At 42.3% G+C, this 23252-nt stretch overlaps 1 long non-coding RNA gene across 1 annotated transcript in view; it reads right to left on the reverse strand.

Annotated features, from left to right (window-relative positions):
• Positions 1–559: 559 nt before the first annotated feature.
• Positions 560–23252, reverse strand: part of LOC134911137 (uncharacterized) — a 46944-nt gene continuing 24251 nt past the window's right edge. The window contains exons 2-3 of the long non-coding RNA XR_010176343.1: positions 1548–1650; positions 560–1003 (exon numbers count right to left, since the gene is read on the reverse strand). This is a non-coding gene — a long non-coding RNA (uncharacterized LOC134911137). The remainder of the gene's footprint in view (positions 1004–1547; positions 1651–23252) is intronic.

Below are 23252 nucleotides of genomic sequence, written 5' to 3' on the forward strand. Positions count from 1 at the left end.
CGGCGACGCGCGGCTCCTTATATAGAATCCGAGTCTCGCGAGAATCCGACAGCGGGATGATGACGTTCGGGCGCGCTCGGGTTAACCGAGCAAGGCGGGAGGATCCGAGTCGCTCGGACCCGTGTAAAAAAAAGGTGAAGTTCGGGAGGGTCGGATTCCGAGGATCCGAACCCGCTCATCACTAGTTTTGTCCTGTAAGGCTCTATTACAATAACAATAACATTGTAATGGTATTTATGGTATTTACTTTAATGAATCATTTGTGTATTTTTGAGGGCCAATATCATATGACTGTAGGAGAATCATGTCATCTTGGCCCCAATTTCCAGCATTATGCCACAAGAAGGTTGGACCTATTGACAAAGGCACATGACCCCGCCCTCATCAGGGATAAGGTAAATGTACCCTAAGGGTCTTTTTCCAGGGGAGAGAAATGTAAAGTAGGAAAAGATGTTGGACAAATACTCTCAGCCTTCATCAGCTGCCCTCGATGGTCCTGCTGGACATTTATCATGTGGGGAGGATGTGACAGCAGGTTGCCCATCTCTGAATAGGTCAGGTTGAGTGCAGAGGATGGAAAACAAAGAAAATAAATAATGTTACTCAGATTCAAATTTACACTGTCATACCACTGGGGACCCAGATTAGGGACTTCAAAGTGTCACCAGGAGCTGTAAAATAAGTATACTATAATGTAAAATCTTCTTTATTTACTAGGAGAATTCATCACCTGGGAAAGTTTACCTCGATAAGTCACCTCTTGTTCATACCCATCCGTTAATCATGACTTCCAGCTGTAGTGAAATGTTGCTGTTGTTAAATGAATCTACTGTAATTCTTAGGAAAACATAAAAATTCATCACTATTTATGAAAGATATGTGCAGGGGTGTGCACAGGCCACTTTTCATGTTTTGTGTTTTGGTTTTGGATCTGGATCTTTCTTCGTGTTTTGGATCTGGATTGGATTTGTCAAAACCACCCTTGCGGGTTTTGGTTCTGGATCTGTATTTTGGGGGGAAAAAAGCATAAAAACAGCTAAAATCACAGAATGTGTTTTTTTTCTTGTTCCTATGCTATTATTAACCACAATAACATTCCTTTCCACTCATTTCCAGTCTATTCTGAACACCTTCCACCACACAATATTGTTCTTAGGCCAAAAGTTTGCACCGAGGTCGCTGGATGACTATGCTAAGCGACACAAGTGGGCGGCACAAACACCTGGCCCATCTAGGAGTGGCACTGCAGTGGCAGACAGGATGGCAGAAAAACTAGGCCACAAAGAGTACATACTGCAAAAAAAAAAAAAAAAAAAAGCGGTGCAAGAAAGAATTGTCCTTGGGCCCTCCCACCCACCCTTATGTTGTATAAACAGGACATGCACACTTTAACAAACCAATAATTTCAACACCAGGGTCTGCCACATGACTGTGGCTGAAATGATTGGTTCATTTGGACCCCCACAAAACAAGCTGGCAATGAATCTGTCCATGCACAAACTGGCTCTACAGAGGCAAGATGTCATCCTCATCGACCGATTCCTCACCCCGTTCAGTGTTGTGTACATCCTCATCCTCACAGTGTATTAATATGTCCTTGCTGGAATCCACCACCACAGGTCCTTCTGTACTTTCTGGAGACTGGTCTTCCTGGAAGAATTGATAATTAATTTTGATGAACATCATCTTCTCCACATTGTGTTGAAGTAACCTCCTACGCTTATCGCTAACAAAGTTACCGGCTGCACTAAAAACTCTTTTGGAGTACACACTGGAGGGGGGGGGGCAACTTAGGTAAAATAGAGCCAGTTTGTACAGGGGCCTCCAAATTGCCTCTTTTTCCTACCAGTACAGGTACGGACTGTCTGACATGTCTACTTGGATGCTATCATCGATGTAATCCTCCACCATTCTTTCAAAGGTGACAGCATCAATGCAGTGACAGTAGACAAGTCAGAAATTGTTGGCAGGTCCGTTAGTCCAGACCAGATGTCCAAAGTTGGTCCTGCCTGCCCTGCATCACCGCCAGTGGGTTGGTTAGGAATCGGATATCTAAGTTGTTTCCTGGCAGAAAATTTGCCTCGTTCTGGTAACCAAGTCTGGCGGGAAAACCCCGAGCTGGACTCTGTTCCCGACTTGGACAGAGGGTGTTTGGTGGGGGTTTGGATTTCCAAAATCCGAACCCGCTCATCCCTAGTGCAGACCCCAGTGTTGTGGTTTGGGCTCTAAAACTTTATTGTGTTTTGGTTATGGCTAACCACTCTAAAAATGTTTTGGTTTAGAATCTTTAAAACTTGTTAAAAATACCCCAAATCATGTAATTTGGACCTGTTGTTGTTCATACAGTATTATCAACATTAACAGCATTCATTTCCAGTAAATTTTGACCACATCACTGATCACAATTTTGTTTTTTCCAATATTGGCTAAAGGTTGCAGTGAGCTGGCTGGCAAAACTACAGAGCAGTAGCACAAACACATGGCAGTTTAAAAGAATATAGTACATCTATGAAACATAGTGGAACAGCAGTGGCAGACATGATAAACTATGTACAATAAAAATATAAATTTGGGGCTTCAAAACGGAGAGCTGCAAAAAACCTCTATGCCGCCTGTAGGGCAAAACTATAGTTCTGGAAGGTACAAAGGTGTGGTTTTTGCGCAATCTCCTGTTGTGATAAGATATAGTCACAGTAATATGTCCTTATTTCTCCCTTCTTGTAGTGGGATGGATGCCAAGATAGATTCACAGTGTATAGTTTCAATAAAGATGCCCAAACATATGTGATTCCCTTATTCTCTCCGGTCCGTTTGAGTTATAGGTTCTCCAATTCTCTCTTCACTTTTGGTTCAGAGAAATGTTAGTTGTTCATCTCCAATATATGTAAAGAAAAAATAGGAGGAACCACAATAGTGTAACTCAATTTTAATATAAGAACAAGGGTATAAAAACATATGGCTGGCAGCGTACCTCAAATTAAGGTGTATAGTACACACCAAGTCTCGTTTTTTTAAAGTCTGTGGTGACTCCCTGGAGCAAGAATCCACCGTCAGGGTCCAAAAACTGGGTCACTATCCAGGCAGATGCTGTTCACCGACGCGTTTCGGCTCACCAGAGCCTTTATCAAGGTGTTTGGGCTGATGTGAATGTAGGTGTATATATACCCCTTCCTGCTGCTGGTGGCCGCTGACGTCACCCGGCTCAGTCAGTCAGTGTGTGACGTCGCAGCAGCAGTAGTATACTACACACACTGACTGACTGACTGAGCCGGGTGACGTCAGCGGCTTCCAAAAATAGTCCCCAAAAAGCACATGATGCAAAGAAAAATGAAAGAAAAAAGAGGTGCAGGCATCGCAACCGACACAATTGGACTCTCCTTGGGGATTTGTGATTTAGAAGAACACACAGTTCTTTGCTGTGCTTTTGCCATCTTAACTCTTTTAAGTTTTCTAGCAGGAAGATGAGTGCTTCCATCCTCATGTGAAGCTGAACCACTAGCCTTGAACATAGGCCATGCCCTCAGCCGTTCCTTGCCACTCCATGTCGTAAATGGCACACTGGCAAGTTTACGCTTCTCCTCAGACGATTTTGATTTAGATTTTTGGGTCATTTTACTGAGCTTTATTTTTTTGGATTTTACATGCTCTCTACTATGACATTGGGCATTGGCCTTGGCAGACGACGTTGATGGCATTTCATCGTCTCGGCCATGACTAGTGGCAGCAGCTTCAGCACGAGGTGGTAGTGTGTCTTGATCTTTCCCTATTTTACCCTCCACATTTTTGTTCTCCATTTTTTAATGTGTGGAATTATATGCCAGTAATATATCAATAGCAATGGCCTACTACTATATATACACTGCGCACAACTGAAATGCACCACAGGTATGGATGGATAGTATACTTGATGACACAGAGGTAGGTAGAGCAGTGGCCTTCTGTACCGTACTGCTATATAGTATATACTGTTGGTCAGCAAACTGTGCAAAACTGAAATGCACCACAGGTATGGATGGATAGTATACTTGACGACACAGAGGTAGGTAGAGCAGTGGCCTACTGTACCGTACTGCTATATATTATATACTGGTGGTCAGCAAACTGTGCAAAACTGAAATACACCACAGGTATGGATGGATAGTATACTTGATGACACAGAGGTAGGTAGAGCAGTGGCCTACTGTACTGTACTGCTATATATTATATACTGGTGGTCAGCAAACTGCAAAACTGAAATGCACCACAGGTATGGATTGATAGTATACTTGACGACACAGAGGTAGGTAGAGCAGTGGCCTTCTGTACCGTACTGCTATATAGTTATACTGGTGGTCAGCAAACTGTGCAAAACTGAAATGCACCACAGGTATGGATGGATAGTATACTTGACGACACAGAGGTAGGTAGAGCAGTGGACTACTGTACCGTACTGCTATATATATATATAGTTATACTGGTGGTCAGCAAAATTCTGCACTGTCCTCCTACTATATACTACAATGCAGCACAGATATGGAACGTTTTTCAGGCAGAGAACGTATAATACTGGTGGTCACTGGTCAGCAAAACTCTGCACTGTCCTCCTACTATATAATACTGCTGGTCCCCAGTCCCCACAATAAAGCAATTAGCACACTGAGCACAGTCAGATATGGAGCGTTTTTCAGGCAGAGAACGTAGATATTTGCACTTGCAGCACACTGAGCACAGATATTTGCAGCACACTGAGCACAGATATTTGCAGCACAATTTGCAGCCCACTGAACATAGAAACTGAGAGGACGCCAGCCACGTCCTCTCACGATCATCTCCAATGCACGAGTGAAAAATGGCGGCGACGCGCGGCTCCTTATATAGAATACGAATCTCGCGAGAATCCGACCGCGGTATGATGATGTTCGGGCGCGCTCGGGTTAACCGAGCAAGGCAGGAGGATCCAAGTCTGCCTCGGACCCGTGTAAAATGGGTGAAGTTCGGGGGGGTTCGGATCCCGAGGATCCGAACCCACTCATCACTAACTGGTAGCCAGGTAAAACATTGATTGATTGATTGATTGATTGACAAAGTCACAGCCTCATCCAAGTTGATAGCTACTATGACTCAAGAGTCAGGACAATACAAAATATTCAATGAAGGCAGAATCACATACAGTACTAGTTAAATATGATATAAATAATTTTAATTATAATTTATTATATTTTGCCTGTCAAGCACACACATAAAAGGATTATAAGAAGGAAGAGCTGGTGATGGGTGACTTATGCTGGATACACACTGGACAATATATTGTCCACTCTATAAAACAGACTATATATAGTTTGTGGATTGGTGGGTGTGTACACATGATATGCCTGCAGCCACCCTTCCTACTGACTCCATCTACTTACTGCACCTCTCTCTGGCCATCCTAATAGTGCCCTAATGGTATCCTAAAGACATTGTAAAAAAATGTTTACACAGTCCCACAATCTTTACCTCCACTGTCAAGTGTGGAATGAGCCTGATCATGAGGGAGGCACTCTTATACGCAATCCAATACATGCGAGATCTGATATTAAGTTTTGCCTTATTTTGAGATCCAAGGTTGTTGGCTAGAGCCAAGCCAGAACTTGGCTCTACGTGGAAACCCCAAGCTGGGATATGTTAGTTTCTCTACGAACTGAATGCGCATATCTCTTCTAAACATATAGGTTGTGCGGCAGAACACTATCCAATATAGCAAGAACTACAATCTTTCAGTTGCACCTTTACTGTATCACCCAAAAGAATTGTATTCCATGACATTTGGAAATTCTACTTTCCACATGCCCTGTAGTATAGTCAGAGAGGGGGCGTAAAAAAATTCCATGTAGAAGGCTTAAATTCAGTAGAAGAAAATAAAAATACTGTATATATTTTTTTTACTTTGTATTTTTTTTTAATTGTCATTATTTATTACACGCATGCTGGCACCAAAATCACAAACATATGTTTTGTCTATTTTTTTTTAATTGTTGATGCTTTACAACTGAGTACAGTAATAGTAAAGTCTTTGGATTCTTTTTTTTTTTTTAAATATTCTATACTTATGCTAATGAATTATCAGCAAGACCATGAAACAACATCGAGCAAGGATTTTCTGGCTGGGCAAGCCACCTGGTCCTGTCATTTATTACAAATGGGCTTATAAAGAAGCATAACAAACAGGCATACCTTAACACGCACAAATCAATCTTTATGATATTTCCCCATAACTCTTTCATCAAAAGACATGGGTATAACAGTATGGGAGAACCAAATATAATTGAACATACAAATAATTTTAGATTTTTATAAATATATACTAAGACAGGTTGAAAAAATCAATATTTTATTATCGTGATTAATGGATGGCAGAGTTTTAAATCTTCTTAACAGTCAATTAACTAAATGTTTTAGGGAAAAAAGAAAAGGAAGTGTAAAAATATTTCTAATATGAAAAGTCCAGTTTAATATTGTCCTTAAAATAAAACCATTGTATGAAAACATTGCTGCTACAACTGTTATAATTTTAATAACTTTGACATGCAGTGTTTGTTTTATATGTTCTATGTTATGAGAATAATTATCTATCTATCTATCTATCTATCTATCTATCTATCTATCTATCTATCTATCTATCTACAGTATCTATCCAGAGCCATAGCCAAATGTTTAGCTCCTTCGGTAGGAGACCTTCCCTGCCCTTATCTTCTGACCTGTAACAAAACTACACTAATTTGTAAACATTAAGCAGAGTTTTTTGAATCAGGCTACTTGAGAGGTCCAAGAGTAGAGATCTAGTGGAGAACTTCAGAGAAAAAGCGGTGATGTGATCAAGCAAAGAGAGTATGCTGGCCCAAAGCCAGAAGAAGCAGAAGGATCAGCATGAGAAGACCCCCAGAAAGAAGATGCGGAAGTCCTTCCCTTTCCAAGAGAGCTTAGTAAACACTTTTCTCTCTGCTTCCCATGTGAGCACCTGGAACAGGTAAGGCTGCTTGCACCTTCCTTCATTAAGGGGCACTACTAGTCTACCAGGCATCACTTAGAGGTCTTGTGTAGCCCATTGCTCACCACTGTCCTCCAGTATGCTCTTTCTATTGGGCAAAAGGCTAGGTCTCTTTTGAGATGTGGGCAGTAACCCCAGCAACCAATCTAAGAGGTACCTTGTAGGTGAAAAAAAAATTTCACAGAAAGAATATAAAAAATAAAATTAAAAAAATACGTGTACCTGAACTTAGGAATCATAAATACAACTATCTTGTAATTATCTTACATGTGTTATAAACAAAAAACACTTGACCCATAAAAGCAATCAGACTACTAAACATGAAAACCGTCTGGCTAGTAGTAATTAGATACTCTGTGTATACATAGAGCAGTGATTCTCAGACTTGGTCCTCAGAACCCCACACAGTGCATGTTTTGCAGGTAACACAGCAAGTGCACAGGTGTATTAATTACTCACTGACACATTTTAAAAGGTCCACAGGTGGAGCTAATTATTTCACTTGTGATTCTGTGAGGAGACCCGCAAAACATGCACTGTTGTATGGGGTCCTGGGGACCGAGTTTGAGAACCTTGTCAAAGAGCATCTGGTTAGTCGGGGCAATAAGAAGTTCCAAAAGGTAAGTAAAAACAGAGGTAAAATACCTAGATCTATGAATAGGGGCATACAGTACAGGTATTATATCTAAGGAAATTAGAATATAATTAAGCTTTAGATGGGTATAAAGAATAATCTATAGGAAGGATAAATCAATGAACTTAATGGATTGATAATAGAATGAAAGTAATTAATTTGATAACAAATTGTTACAAGTGCAGTAGCTGAAAGAAACTTTCCCATAGCTATAAAATAATGTGACAATGCAATGAGCTTTACAACCAGCATGATAAAATTATACATGGATCTAGCTCACTCCAACCTAGAACAGTACAGTAGATGCAATGAACATATTATGAAATTTTAAAAATATATATATACACATATGCAGCGAAGCCCAGCACTCACATTACAGGTAACAGCGGCCTGGTGCCTTCCACAGAAGTATGCTACACAGGGAAATGGAGGTGGCACTAATCGGACTTCTTGTAATGAATAAAGAACACTGTACCAACCACTGTACAGTACTAATGTTTCAGAATTGTATTATTCCTTCATCAGAGTACAAAATACAAAGTGTAAGTGACATACCTATATAGATACCATGCCCAGTTCAATCAAACACTCACAGCGCAGCCTACCCAGCTGTAAGCCATACCTCCCAACTGTCCCGATTTTGGCGGGACAGTCCCATTTTTCACGGTCTGTCCTGCTGTCCCACCCGCGGGTCGCAGTGTCCCGCGAGTAGGGGGGCAGTTGGGAGATCCCTCCCTGTCACTCGCTGCTCTGAGGAGAGCAGCGGTGAATAGACGCTGTGCGCATGTGCACAGTGTCTATTCCTGGCAGAGAGGGACAGGGGGCATGACCAGCAGCTCTCACAGTGTTGTTCATGCCCCCATAATGATGAAAATGGGGGCGTGGCTAGCGATCGCGGCACTTGCAGCGAGGTATGAATGCCAAATTGATTTCTCACAAATATTTAAAATGCCCGCTCTAATATATATTGTAAATGCCTGCACATCTTATTACCAAATCCCATAAATGTGCGCTGTACATCGCACAACACTGCATCCCATAAGAGAAAACAATACACCCACACATTATCTGAGTTCCAAAGCTCATTGATGCATATATTTGTTGTTAAAAGGATATGGATTCAATATATATTACAAAGTACAGTATACCTATAGTTTCATTAATACAACTCACACAGTAAACAGTTAGAACATAGTTAAAACACAGTTACATATAGTTACAGTTAAATGCCAGCGATACAATTACCAGATCTTTCTCATATAAGTTTGTCCCTCCATATGACTCTCTCTTCCTCTCTTTCCTCTGTAAAATCATGCAAGACCTCCATCTCTGTCTGAGTCCATAAAGCAAGTAAGTCTGAGCCCACCAGAGACAGGAACTACTTTCCTTTGAGACTAGTTCCTGGGGGAGGGGTCTCTCTCTCCTTCATGATTGAGTCACTATTCTCTTTGTATATGCTGATCAGGTTCAGCCCTGAAGACTGCCAAAGGGGCTGACCTGAGTTCTCTGTCCACTGTATCATTCATTGTTCTAACAAAGTGATTTTAGCTTTTATACATTCAATCATAATTATCCGCTGCAATGTCCTACAACTTAATAACAAGTATCAAATTAATCTACACACCAATCTGCTTGTTTTAAAAGTAAACATGACAGGTGTATCTGGTTCCGTTCAAATAATACACATTCATGACATTAATTCATTAGGTGATTTTAAATCACCATGATGTCTGGCGCTTGATATTATTATAATTATGTACTGTATGAAATAAGTGTCGAATCCATCTCTGTGGCATGTCCGTGAAAATGCGTCTGTTACCATAAATTGCTGTGCTCGCTGCGCATATTTGCAAGTATAGCGACTTAAATGTGTGTAGTTTGTATGTTCTCTTTATGTAATATTTTTTAATTTGACAGAGGTCACGCCCCTTTTGGTAGGCCACACCCCCTAATTTAAGGCGCGCAGATGTCCCTCTTTCCATTCAAGCAAAGTTGGGAGGTATGTGTAAGCAGGCACTCTGACGTCATCCATCAGCGCCTTACATCAGGCCATGCTGAAACGTTAGTACTGTACAGTGGTTGGTACAGTGTTCTTTATTCATTACAAGAAGCCCGATGAGTGCCACCTCCATTTCCCTGTGTGTGTCAGCATTCGGAGTCTTACCTCCGGTTCTGGTCCCTGCAGCCTTCCTGTTAGCTGGCTGTTGTGGCTGCGGCAGATAGGAGCTGCGACACTGGGAAGCGGAGCATGGCAGCCAGAGGTGTCTGTTTCCAAGTGTCCTGTTGCTGGAGTGTGATGTCTGGGAGGCTGAGGCCAGAGGTAGTGACTGTGTGCAGGTTCCACATGTGTGCAGGGAGTCGCCATGTTGGAGACCAAGCCAAGCCAATAGGTATCCCAGTTCGCGTCCAGCCAATCTGGTGCTGTTTTCCCTTATAAAAAGGGGTTGATGCTTTGCTATGGTGCCAGTGCTTAAAGTTACTTGCTGCTGTAAGGTGCTCAAGCTCTGTGCTCCCAGGTTAACCCCTGATATCCTGGTTCTGTGGAGGTCACCCGGTGGTCAGTTCTGTTATTGCAGTCCTTTGCTTCCAGTCCACCTGCCCTTGTGGTTTAACTGCTGGGTCCTCTATCTGGTAGAGGGTCTCCGTTTGCTGTCAGTGCACACCGTGATCCTCTCTTCAACATCGTTTTTCAAGTCTTCTCATCATTCAGTGTTCTTCAGCATCGTTTACAAATCACAAGTCATTTCTTCATCTAGTGTATTTCAGCATTGTTTACAAATCACAAGTCATCTCCTCATTTGGTGTTCTTCAGAATTGTTTACAAATCACAAGTCATCTCCTCATTCAGTGTTCTTCAGCATTGTTTACAAATCACAAGTCATCTCCTCATTCAGTGTTCTTCAGCATAGTTTACAAATCACAACTCATCTCCTCATTCAGTGTTCATCAGCATCATTCACAAATCACAAGTCATCCCTTCATTCAGTGTATTTCAACATCATTTACAGATCACAAGTCACTTCTCCATTCAGTATTATTCAGCACTGTCTACAAGTCACGAACATTTTGTTCTTCAGAACTCACTCGGACTGGTGTATTATTGAAGTCTCATTAAAACTGAATTAATCTTTCTTCAGTGTATCGTTCTCAGTCATTGTTCTCATTACTTACCCCTCTTCATCTTCAGGCCAACTCTTCAATCCATGAATAAGAACTATATTCAGCCACCTTGTTTCCTTCTTTGTCGAAAGCTGCACCCTCAGTCAATTGTCAGTCGTCAGATCCTCAACTCAAGCCGAGCATGACAGTGTGTGTATATGTATATATACAGTGTATATATATATATATATATATATATGTATTCGATATTGTGGTTTGAAGTGTTAAATGCTATTCAGTATAGAAGTGCAAGGGTTAAGGGGGCTAAATGTAGTATTAATGGTAGGACTGGTTTACTGACATTCTAGTTTAGGCCTGGGGTATGCTCATCCATCTCCCATGGAGAAGAAAGGAAGCACACCTGTTGCAATCAAACAAACCACCTCCGAACCAACAGACACCAATATAGGCAGGTTGGCAAGAGGCCATCTTCCAGGGGCCTCCACACTCTGGGGCCTCTACAAGTTCACCACTGTTATGGGCAACTGAAGAGGCTTCCAGTCCCCTACTCACTTGAGTCCCCACTTGCAGCAATTATACTGCCCTCAGTGGTTTGCTGCCACGTTTATATAAGCAGGAAGCTACGCAAACTGAAATCATGCAGTTTATGCAAAGTATGTCAGCCTGTCTCGACTCTCTCCATGCAGTCATATCTGTAACTCAAGTGCCAGCTCCCGTTCCTACCACTCCAGTTCTAACAGCTCCTGTGCCAGTTCCGTTTCCACAGTTGCAATTACCTTCACCTAGTAAGTTTGACGGTACTGAGTTACAGTCTGTGAATTTCCCAACTGCCCGGACCAAGATAGCTTATATTATTTCTCTGCTGACCAGTCAGGCGTTAGAATAGGAATCGACGAACCGGGCAGGACTTCTTCAACTTCTTTGGAGATTCTGCGTTTGTGACAGGGAATTCGAACCGTCAGTTAATACGTAATTCAGTTTTATACCCTCTCTTCCAAACTTGGTTGGAACAAAGAAACTCTCATAGCAGCTTTCTGGAATGGTCTTTCAGACAAGATTAAGGACGATCTAGCCACCCTAGACATTCCAGACAAGATAGATAGACAAACTAATCTCTCTGTGCAACAAGCTGGATATGAGATATAGAGAGCGTTACCGGGAAAGATCAAAGTCGGACCATCCGAGACCTCGGGTTGCTCCTCTTCCTAAACCATCTTCTCCATCCACAGAGGAACCCATGCAGGTTAACCGGTTCTGTCTCACTGATGAAGAACGACAAAGGCGGAGACAAGGAAACCTCTGTATGTATTGCGGAGCGGCTGATCACATTGTCAAGTCCTGCAGTCATCGGCCGGGAAACTTCCTCTCCTCACGTACGCAGGAGAGGTAAAGTTAGGAGTCTCCTCAGAATTACCTTTCAAGAAAGAATCTGTGCTTAACACTTGTCTAGAGCTCCCCCCTTCATCTCTTTTTGTTTCTGCACTACTCGACTCTGGAGCAGCTGAAAATGTTATCACCTTGGCACTAGTCAAGCAAACCGGAATTCAGACGGTGAAGTTGGATCGTCCTATTTCAATCACTGCAGTTGATGGACGTTACATCCCCAAAGGAATCATTACTCACCGCACTGTTACTCTCAAATTAAAGATTGAAGCTCTTCACTCAGAAAATATCTCTTTTCTAGTAATTCCTAAAGCCTCTCAAGAATTAATTCTCGGATTCCCTTGGCTTAAAGACATAATCCCCACATCGATTGGCAGACTATGGATGTGCTCGCTTGGGGTGAGTCTTGCTTCCATGAGTGCTTGGTGTCTGTGAAACCTCTTTGTAATTTGAATCCTGCTGAACTCCCGGTAGTCTATCAGGACTTTCAAGATGTCTTTAGCAAACAGGGAGCTGACACTCTGCCTACCCTTTGTACTTGGGACTGTCCCATTGATTTGATTCCTGGCAAGACTCCTCCAAGAGTTCGAATATATCCATTATCCCTTCCAGAGACCCAGACCATGTCAGATTACATTTCAGAAAACCTCAGTAAAGGTTTTATTTGCCCCTCTTCCTCTCTGGCCGGGCGAAGGTTTCTTCTTTGTGAAAAAGAATGATGTAGGTCTGTGGCCATGCATTGACTATCGGGCGTTAGATGAGATCACTGTAATAGGAAGGTAATAGGGAGTTAGAGTTTTCAAACAAATGGATGGGGCCGTGATTGAGAGTCTCACTCAAAGCGTATCATGCAAGATGTATGCGCACCTGGAGCAGCCGTCCCAGTGCAAATACATATGCACGAGATGTGTGCTAACGATTGCCCTGGAAGCCCAGGTGACTGATCTAGAGCAGACCGTTACGCAACTGAGGGATATTTATAATCTCGATCAAGGCTTACATAGAACGGTGGAGGAGTTGCGGGAGGGGTCACAGGTAGACGATGATAATCAGGTAGCCAGTTGGGTGACTGTTAAAAGGAAGAAAAAGAGGGGGAGGCATGACATCTTTGAACTATCAAACCCGAACAAATTTGCCCAATTGGACGAAGATTAGGTGGATGATAGCGATGAAATGACGGAGCCGGAGGAGACTGTTCCCTCTAGCAACTGGAGGAGTGGTCCCTCTGGCTCAGATGGGATGAAAGCTAGAGAGGCACCCAGGCAGATGGTGGTGGTAGGGGACTCTGTCATCAGGAAGGCAGATAGGGCAATCTGCTACTGGGATCGTGATCACCATATGGTCTGTTGTCTCCCGGGTGCTCGGGTACGGCACATCGTGGACGGGTAGATAGATTGTTGGGAGGGGCTGGGAACGACCCAGCGGTCTTGGTGCACATTGGCTCCAACGACAAAGTTAGTGATACTTGGGATGTCCTTAAGAAAGACTATAGGGACTTAGGCCAGGAACTAAAAAAAAGGGCATCTAAGGTAATATTTTCTGAAATATTACCAGTGCCATGCGCTAGCCCAGGGAGGCAGAAGGAGATCAGGGAGGTAAATGTGTGGCTTAGAGACTGGTGTAGGAAAGAGGGGTTTGTGTTCTTGGAACACTGGGCAGACTTCTCAGTCAGGCGCCATCTTTTTTGTCGCGATGGATTGCACCTGAATGAGGAGGGGGCTGCGGTGCTGGGGGGGAAGGATGATTAGTAGGTTGGAGGAGCTTTTAAACTAGGAGCCTGGGGGGAGGGTTTAGCTAGAAACTATGGGTCATGCAGTGAGAATAGTAAAGATGGTGTTAGTGAGTTAAATGGAGGTGGAGAAGGGGGGAGGGAAAGAGCAGCTGGCAAGGGCAATGGTATTGACATGGGTTCTAAAAAGGGTATTAACAAAGGTATTGCCAAAACATTAACTAACAAGTGCAAGTGGGAGTAGTGCATAACGATAGTGACAGTAATGATTCATGGTTAGAACTTGTTTATGTGAAGAAGTAGTCCGAGAGAGACTAAGCAAAATAATATTAATAAATCACCTGGTCCTGATGGACTTCACCCGAGGGTTCTTATGTAGCTTAGGTCACAACTAGCAAGACCCCTATACTTGATTTTCAATAGTTCAATTAGATCAGGTATGTTACCGAAGGATTGGCGTATAGCTGAGGAAGTGCCATTATTTAAAAAGGGATCCAAAAATCATCCGGTAACTACAGACTGGTTAGTTTGACGTCTATAGTGGGGAAAATATTGGAAGGAATTCTAAGGGATAGCATACAGGAGTATCTACAGTCCGCTATGATTATTAGCAAGAACCATGCTGGTTCTTGCTAATAATCATAGCGGACTGTAGATACTCCTGTATGCTATCCCTTAGAATTCCTTCCAATATTTTCCCCACTATAGACGTCAAACTAACCAGTCTGTAGTTACCGGATGATTTTTGGATCCCTTTTTAAATAATGGCACTTCCTCAGCTATACGCCAATCCTTCGGTAACATACCTGATCTAATTGAACTATTGAAAATCAAGTATAGGGGTCTTGCTAGTTGTGACCTAAGCTACATAAGAACCCTCGGGTGAAGTCCATCAGGACCAGGTGATTTATTAATATTATTTTGCTTAGTCTCTCTCGGACTACTTCTTCACATAAACAAGTTCTAACCATGAATCATTACTGTCACTATCGTTATGCACTACTCCCACTTGCACTTGTTAGTTAATGTTTTGGCAATACCTTTGTTAATACCCTGTGAGGGACAGATCATGTCAAACTAACTTAATTAGCTTCTACGAGGAAGTGAGCAATAATCTTGACCAGGGAAAAACAGTGGATGTGGTCTACTTAGATTTTGTAAAAGCCTTCGATACAGTACCTCACAGGAGACTAATCACCAAATTAAAGGAGCTTGGCCTAGAAAAAACTGTTTGCACATGGATAAGTAACTGGATTGATAACAGGGTACAGCGAGTAGTGGTCAAAGGGAAGTCCTCAAGCTGGACCCCAGTAGTCAGCGGAATACCACAAGGGTCCGTACTCGGAAATATTTATCAATGACCTAGAAATAGGCCTGGAATGCACAGTGTCAATCTTTGCAGATGATACTAAACTGTGTAGGGTAATTAATTCGGAAATAGATGTGGAGTCTCTGCAGAATGATTTATCTAAACTTGAAACCTGGGCGTCTAAATGGAGAATGAGGTTCAATATAGAAAAATGCAAGGTTATGCATTTCGGGACTAAAAACAAACTTGCATCCTACATATTAAATGGGGAAAGTCTAGGGGTAACAGTATTGGAAAAAGATTTGGGGGTACTCATTGATAATATGCTTAATAACCATACACTACAGTATGTCAAAGCGCAGTAAAGAAGTCAAGTAAGGTGCTAGCGTGCATAAAACGGGGAATTGAGACAAGGGACGAGGATGTAATCCTGCCGCTGTACAAATCATTAGTACGTCCGCACCTGGAATATTGTGTTCAGTTTTGGGCACCACTGTATAAAAAAGATATCGGTGAACTCGAAAGGGTTCAAAGGCGAGCTACTAAATTGATTAAAGGGCTAGAGGGACTGGATTACGAGGAAAGGCTTTCTAGGTTGAATATGTATACACTGGAAAAGAGGCGTCTAAGAGGAGACATTATTAATATCTTCAAATATGTAAAGGGGCATTACAATGAGTTATCAGAGGAATTATTTATTATAAGAACTCTGTTTAGGACACGTGGGCACTCGCTGAGGCTGGAGGAGAGACAATTCCGTATGCAACGGAGGAAAGGGTTCTTCACTGTTAGGGCAATAAGGATTTGGAATTCCCTGCCAGGGAAGGTGGTAATGGCGGACTCTGTAAATGCATTTAAAAAAGGATTGGATAAATTTCTGATTGAAAATGATATCCAAGGTTATAACATTTAAAATACTGACGTTGTTAATCCGGGTGTAACATGATTTATAGTTGTTAACTAGTCATAAAACATTACTTCAGCAGGTACATTATAACCAACTCAAGTTAATACAGGTTGAACACGATGGGCATTTTGCCTCTATTCAACCTCAATTAATATGTTACCCCCGTATTTTGTTTTTGGTTCTAAATCATCATGTTTTGGTTTTGGTAAAACCTTCCTCAAGTGTTTTGGTTGGATTAGGATTTTGATTGGTTTAAAATCCATGAAAAAAAATGATAATCATTCCTAAAAAAAATCAATAAAAATCTATGAAAACAACTAAAATCATGTCATTTTTGCAATCCAAAACACTAAATTCAGATTTAAAATCCGAATTCATGAACCGCGTGAAGATTCAAACTGGAACTCGATTGGGATCGTATCTCCTCGGGGGGATCCAGGCTGGGTTTTGGTTCAGTTCTGATCCACAAAATTCAGGTAGATTTGGATTTCTGGAGAACAAAATTGCTACTTAAAATCTCTACTCTTAGTATATGTACAATTTTAACTTTAGATATGTATTAACAGCATATACATGAATAAAAATAGGTACACCAATAAATCTCGGCAAAGGCTACTGTGTTTTCATTTAAAACATTAAAGAAATAATACATATTACAAAACCCATCTGTGAAAATCAATATTTTGATTTTAATGGGCGCATAATGGGCGGAATGTAATGCCATTAGAGTTGGCCAGAGGTGCAGGTTGCCGGCCGAACTCAGACAATTTTTAAAGCAAAAATCATTTACAAGGCATGGTTTTGCCTAGAGATATGCGGCGGGCATTTTTTGAGTTTTGTGTTTTGATTATGGTTCTGGTTCCGTGCTCATGTTTTGGATCTGGATTGGTTTTGCCAAAACCACCCTTTCGTGTTTTGGTTTTGGTTTTGGATCTGGATGATTTTTGAAAAAAATATAAAAACAACTAAAATCACATAATTTGGGGGTAATTTTGATCCTACGGTATTACTAACCTCAATAATATTAATTTCCACTAATTTCGAGTCTATTCTGAACACCTCACACCTCACAATATTGTTTCAAAGGCCAAAATGTTGCACCAAGGTGGCTGGATGACTAAGCTAAGCAACACAAGTGTGTGGCACAAACACCTGGCCCATCTAGGAGAGGCACTGCAAAGGCAGACAGGATGGCACTTAAAAAAACTAGGCCCCAAACAGCACATCATGCAAAGAAGAAAAAGAGGTGCAATGAGGTAGCTGTATGACTAAGGTAAGCGACACAAGTGTGCGGCACAAACACCTGGCCTATCTAGTAGTGGCACTGCAGTTGCAGACAGGGTGGCATTTAAAATCTAGACCCCAAACAGCACATCATGCAAAGAAGAAAAAGAGGTGCAATGAGGTAGCTATATGACTAAGCTAAGTGACACAATTGTGCGGCACAAACAACATGGGACGTGCTGGAATTTGCCCAGATGTAATACACGCACAATGTTGGTGGCACAGGAGTGCATACCCCTAAACCACACACACACACATACACACACACACACGGCAAAGCCTGTCAAATTAATTTGGATAATAATAACACATTTATTTAGAGCTATTATAATAATGTGCAGCACAGGTGAGCATACCCTTACACCACAAAGGGCAAACCCTGTAAAAATTATTTGGATAATAATATAAGTAATGTGTATACAGTAAGCCTTTTATTTGGAGTAAATAATATACAGCACAGGACACCACCACTGGACTTATGGCAGCACAAGACACTACCACTGGACTGATGCAGCACAAGACAGCACCACTGGACTGGACTGGACTTATACCGCAGTACCCCTACAGTTGTACGGCAGTGTCAGACAGGATGGCACTTTAAGAAACTTTTCCCAAAACAGCACAGGATGCAAAGAAGAAAAAGAGGTGCAAGATGGAATTGTCCTTGGGCCCTCCCACCCACCCTTATGTTCTATAAACAGGACATGCACACTTTAACAAACCAATAAGTTCGGCGACAGGGTCTGCCACACAACTGTGGCTGAAATGACTGGTTTGTTTGGGCCCCCACCAAAAAAGAAGCAATCAATCTCTCCTTGCACAAACTGGCTCTACAGAGGCAAGATGTCGACCTCATCCTCCGATTCCTCACCTCTTTCACTGTGTACATCCTCCTCCTCACAGATTATTAATTCATCCCCACTGGAATCCACCATCACAGGTCCCTGTGTACTTTCTGGAGGCAATTGCTGGTAAAGGTCTTCCCGAAGGAATGTATCATTCATTTTGATGAACATCATCTTCTCCACATTTTGTGGAAGTAACCTCCTACGCCGATCGCTGACAAGGTTACCGGCTGCACTAAATACTCTTTTGGAGTACACACTGGAGGTGGTGCAACTTAGGTAAAATAAAGCCAGTTTGTGCAAGGGCACCCAAATTGCCTCTTTTTCCTGCCAGTATACATACGGACTGTCTGACATGCCTACTTGGATGCTGACACTCATATAATCCTCCACCATTATTTCAATGGTGACAGAATCATATGCAGTGACAGTAGACATGTCAATAATTGTTGGCAGGTCCTTCAGTCCGGACCAGATGTCAGCACTTGCTCCTGACTGTCCTGCATCACCGCCAGCGGGTGGACTAGGAAATCTTATACTTTTCCCCGCAGCCTCAGTCGTGGGAGAAAATGAAGGAGGAGCTGTTGACTGGTCACGTTCCGCTTGAGTTGACAATTTTCTCAGCAGCAGGTCTTTGAACCTCTGCAGACTTGTGTCTGCCAGAAAGAAAGATACAACGTAGGCTTTAAATCTAGGATCGAGCACGGTGGCCAAATGTAGTGCTCTGATTTCAACAGATTGACCACTCTTGAATCCTGGCAAAGCGAATGAAGGGCTCCATCCACAAGTCCCACATACTTTGCGGAATCGCTCCATCTTAGCTCCTCCTTCAATTTCTCCAGCTGCTACTGCAAAAGCCTGTTGAGGGGAATGACCTGATTCTAACTGGCAGTGTCTATACTGACTTCACGTGTGGCAAGTTCAAAGGGTTGAAATACCTTGCACAAGACGGAAATCATTCCCCACTGCGCTTGAGTCAGGTGCATTTCCCCTCCTTTGCCTATATCGTAGGTGGATGTATAGGCTTGAATGGCCTTATGCTGCTCCTACAACTGCATTTTTTAGGACACCGAGGACACTTTTTCTGACGTCTCTGTACATTCTCGGTATCGCCTGTCTAGTGAAGTGGAACCTAGATGGGATTTGGTACCGGGGACACACTACCTTAAACAATTTTCTAAGTCCCACTGAACTAATGGCGGATACCGGACACACGTCAAACACCAACATAGATGTCAAGGCCTCAGTTATCCGCTTTGCAAAAGGATGACTGCTGTCATATTTCATCTTCCTCACAAAGGACTGTTGGACAGTCAATTGCTTACTGGAAGTAGTACAAGTGGTCTTCCGACTTCCCCTCTGGAATGACGATCAACTTCCAGCAGCAACAACAGCAGCGGCAGCAGCAGTAGGCGAACCACTCAAGGATCCTCTGGAGGAATCCCGGTTAGGAGAGGACTCCTCAGTTTTGCCAGTGACATGGCCTGCAGGACTACTGATGTTCCTGACTGATGAGGAAGTTGCAAACGCTGACACATTTGGACTCTCCTTGGGGATTTGTGATACCATTTTAGAATGCACAGTTCTTTGCTGTGCTTTTGCCAGATTAACTCTAAACATTTTTCTAACGGAAGGATGAGGGCTTCCATCGTCATGTGAAGCTGAACCACTAGTCATGAACATAGGCCAGCGCCTTAGCCGTTCCTTGCCACTCCGTGTCGTAAATGGCATATTGGCAAGTTTACGTTTCTCCTCAGACCATTTAAATTTATTTTTTGGGGTCTTTTTACTCAAACTTTGGGCTTTTTGGATTTTACATGCCCTCTACTATCACAATGGGCATCGGCCTTGGCAGCCGACGTTGATGGCATTTCATCATCTATGTCATGACTAGTTGCAGCATCTTCAGCACTCGGAGGAAGTGGTTCTTGATCTTTCCATGTTTTATCCTTCACATTTTTGTTCTCCATTATTTTTCTGGAGTTATATAACAATATGCGGTACAGGAGAGCGTACTGCTACACCACACAGGGCAAACCCTGTGAAAATTATTTGTATTAAATATTAATAACCCCTTTATTTGCAGTAAATAATATACAGCACAGGACAGCACCACTGAACTTATATGGCAGCACCACTTGACTTGATTTATACGGCGGTACCACTGGAATTATATGGCAGTATCACAGGAATTATATGGCAGTATTACTGGAATTATACGGCAGTATCACTGGAATTATGCGCAGTACCACTGGATTTATACGGCAGTACCACTGGATTTATGCGGCAGTACCACTGGACCGGATTTATACGGCAGTATCACTGGATTTATACGCCAGTATCACTGGAATTATACGGCAGTATCACTGGAATTATACGGCAGTACCACTGGACTGAATTTATACGTCAGTATCACTGGATTTATACGCCAGTACCACTGGAATTATACGGCTGTATCATTGGAATTATACGGCAGTATCACTGGAATTATATGGCAGTACCACTGGACTGGATTTAAATAGCAGTATTACTGGATTTATACATCAGTATCACTGGAATTATATGGCAGTATCACTGGAATTATATGGCAGTACCAATGGACATATATGGCAGTATCACTGGTATGGATTTTTACGCCAGTACCACTGGACATATACGGCAGTATCACTGGATTTATACGGCAATACCACTGGACATATATGGCAGTATTACTGGACTTGATTTATACGCCAGTACCACTGGATTTATATAGCAGTACCACTGGCATATACGCCAGTACCACTGGATTTATACGGCAGTACCAGTGGACATGTACGGCAGTATCACTGGACATATATGGCAGTATCTCTGGACATATACGGCAGTATCACTGGATTTATACTGCAGTACCACTGGACATATACAGCAGTATCACTGGACTGGATTTATATGCCAGTACCACTGGATTTATACTGCATGACCACTGGACATGTATGGCAGTATCACTGGAATTATATGGCAGTACCACTGGAATTATACGGCAGTATCACTGGACTGGATTTATACGCCAGTACCACTGGAATTATACGGCAGTACCACTGGAATTATACGGCAGTACCACTGGACATATACGGCAGTATTACTGGACTGGATTTATACGCCAGTACCACTGGATTTATATAGCAGTACCACTGCCATATACGCCAGTACCACTGGATTTATACGGCAGTACCAGTGGACATGTACGGCAGTATCACTGGACATATATGGCAGTATCTCTGGACATATAAGGCAGTATCACTGGATTTATACTGCAGTACCACTGGACATATACAGCAGTATCACTGGACTGGATTTATATGCCAGTACCACTGGATTTATACTGCATGACCACTGGACATGTATGGCAGTATCACTGGAATTATATGGCAGTACCAGTGGAATTATACGGCAGTATCACTGGACTGGATTTATACGTCAGTACCACTGGAATTATACGGCAGTACCACTGGAATTATACGGCAGTACCACTGGACATATATACGGTAGTATCACTGAACTGGATTTATACACCAGTACCACTGGATTTATACACCAGTACCACTGGAATTATACGGCAGTATTATTGGAATTATACGGCAGTGCCACTGGAATTATACAGCAGCACCACTGGACATATACGGCAGTATCACTGAACATATACATCAGTATCACTGGACTGGATTTATACACCAGTACCAATGGAATTATAAGGCAGTACCGCTGGATATATACGGCAGTATCACTGGACATATACGACAGTATCACAGGAATTATATGGCAGTATCACTGGAATTATACGGCAGTATCACTGGAATTATTCGGCAGTACCACTGGATTTATATGGCAGTACCACTGGACTGGATTTATACGGCAGTATCACTGGATTTATACGGCAGTATCACTGGAATTATATGGCAGTATCACTGGAATTATATGGCAGTACCACTGGACTGGTTTTATACATCAGTATCCCTGGATTTATACGCCAGTACCACTGGAATTATACAGCTGTATCATTGAAATTATACGGCAGTATCACTGGAATTATATGGCAGTACCACTGGATTTATACGCCAGTACCACTGGAATTATACGGCTGTATCATTGGAATTATACGGCAGTAACACTGGAATTATATGGCAGTACCACTGGACTTATACGGCAGTACCACTTGACTGGATTTAAATAGCAGTATCACTGGATTTATACATCAGTACCAATGGACATATATGGCAGTATCACTGGAATGGATTTAAACGCCAGTACCACTGGATTTATACAGCAGTACCACTGGACATACACGGAAGTATCACTGGATTTATACGGCAATACCACTGGACATATATGGCAGTATTACTGGACTGGTTTTATATGCCAGTACCACTGGATTTATACAGCAGTACTACTGGACATATACGGCAGTATCACTGGATTTATATGGCAGTACTACTGAACATATATGGCAGTTTCACTGGACTGTATTTATACGCCAGTACCACTGGATTTATACGGCAGTACCAGTGGACATATACGGCAGTATCACTGGACATATACGGCAGTATCTCTGGACATATACGGCAGTATCACTGTACTGGATTTATACGACAGTACCACTGGATTTATACGGCAGTAGCACTGGACACATACGGCAGTATCACTGGATTTATACGGCAGTACCACTGGACATATACAGCAGTATCACTGGACTGGATTTATATGCCAGTACCACTGGATTTATATGGCATGACCACTGGACATGTATGGCAGTATCACTGGAATTATATGGCAGTACCACTGGAATTATACGGCAGTATCACTGGACTGGATTTATACACCAGTACCACTGGAATTATACGGCAGTACCACTGGAATTATACGGCAGTACTACTGGACATATATACAGTAGTATCACTGGACTGGATTTATATACCAGTACCGCTGGATTTATACGTTAATACCACTGGAATTATACGGCAGTATCATTGGAATTATACGGTAGTAGCACTGGGATTAT

Source organism: Pseudophryne corroboree, chromosome 4 (assembly GCF_028390025.1).
Source record: "Pseudophryne corroboree isolate aPseCor3 chromosome 4, aPseCor3.hap2, whole genome shotgun sequence".
Classification (NCBI taxonomy): domain Eukaryota; kingdom Metazoa; phylum Chordata; class Amphibia; order Anura; family Myobatrachidae; genus Pseudophryne; species Pseudophryne corroboree.